The sequence below is a fragment of the Austrofundulus limnaeus genome, unplaced genomic scaffold (assembly GCF_001266775.1).
Source record: "Austrofundulus limnaeus strain Quisiro unplaced genomic scaffold, Austrofundulus_limnaeus-1.0 Scaffold629, whole genome shotgun sequence".
NCBI classification, from domain to species: domain Eukaryota; kingdom Metazoa; phylum Chordata; class Actinopteri; order Cyprinodontiformes; family Rivulidae; genus Austrofundulus; species Austrofundulus limnaeus.
In genome coordinates this window covers 232,630-233,919 of record NW_013953031.1, presented here as the reverse complement: position 1 = coordinate 233,919, position 1,290 = coordinate 232,630, and the positions used below count along the sequence as shown (strand labels likewise).

The 1,290-nt window shown below is 44.7% G+C and overlaps 1 protein-coding gene across 1 annotated transcript in view; it reads left to right on the top strand.

The window, feature by feature from the left end:
• The first annotated feature begins 26 nt into the window (after positions 1-26).
• LOC106531415 (estrogen receptor beta) overlaps positions 27-1,290 on the top strand; it is a 30,721-nt gene continuing 29,457 nt past the window's right edge. Inside the window, exon 1 of the mRNA XM_014027280.1 lies at positions 27-194. The gene's annotated coding sequence lies outside the window, so the exon portion shown is untranslated. The remainder of the gene's footprint in view (positions 195-1,290) is intronic.

Below are 1,290 nucleotides of genomic sequence, written 5' to 3'. Positions count from 1 at the left end.
CGCCTTTAGTGGGTGTGTCGAATGACGTCACACTGTGGGCTGAACCTCAGCCTGGCTCTGAAAGCACGAGCGGAAATTTCAGTGTCAGATGTGGACTGAAGTTGTGGACATGTGTTCGTCCTGCAGAGCCCCTGAAGGACGTGAGGAGCCTGTGGAGACCAGGAGCTGCAGCTGATCCTCTCTGAGGGACACAGGTTGGTGACAGGTCCTGACTTTCTACTTCAGGGGAGGAAGACTTGTCCGGCTGCAGGTCTCAGACTCAGGTCCGGACACAGGTGCGTCTTTCTGTCACGTGACTTCAGCCTCAGAGACCTGCGTGTTTCCAGCTGCTGAGTTTGACTGAAAGAGAAATAAAAAGGTGAACAGCTCGGACTTCTTGTACCTGCTGGTTAAAATAAAAACTGAGTTTGTAACAGGTTTTATCCAAATAGCTCCTAAAATCAAAGTGATTAAATAAAAATATCTTTTAGGTTAAAAAGGAGAGAAGCAGTAAAAATGATTTTATTCATATTTAGATTAAAACTCTTTCAGTTATTTTCAAGAAAGTTTAATAAATCAGTTAAAAAACTAAGTCAACTGGTTTAAAAGAAGCTTCACTGAGTAAAGTGAGATAAAACCAGACCTGGGTCTTTGTTCGATGTGCTGGGACSGACCGAGGACCCAGTTTGAATCCAGAACTGATCTGAAACTTTCTAAATGTTTAGGATCCTTTTCATCTTCTTCACCATCGGTTCCATTTGATAAAACGTTGTGACCATTTCAGAGTTTCTCATCTTTTCTGAGACCTCAGAGATTCAGACCCAAGATTACTAGAGGTGCTGGGTCAGACCTTTTTCTGTTTGTCTTTGGCTGTTCTTGTAGTTTCACATGTTCCCAGGTTTTATATAGACCCAGAAACGGTTCCAGGGTTTTAGAGCAGACTCTGTAATGGTACCAGGTTTAGAGTGGACTCAGTAAATGTCGCAGGTCTTTGGACAGACTTCATAAAAGTACTTTAGAATCTGTTCTGGTTCCTACAACAGTTTCATTTGTTGAATCTTTCTGACCTTCAGGTTTTACTCTTTAGCACTTAAAACAACATGCCCCACCCACTACATGCCAGTCCATGTCATGCCCCACCCACTACATGCCAGTCCATGTCATGCCCCACCCACTACATGCTACGTCCATGTCATGCCCCACCCACTACATGCCAGTCCATGTCATGCCCCACCCACTACATGCTACGTCCATGTCATGCCCCACCCACTACATGCTACGTCCATGTCATGCCCCACCCACTACATGCTA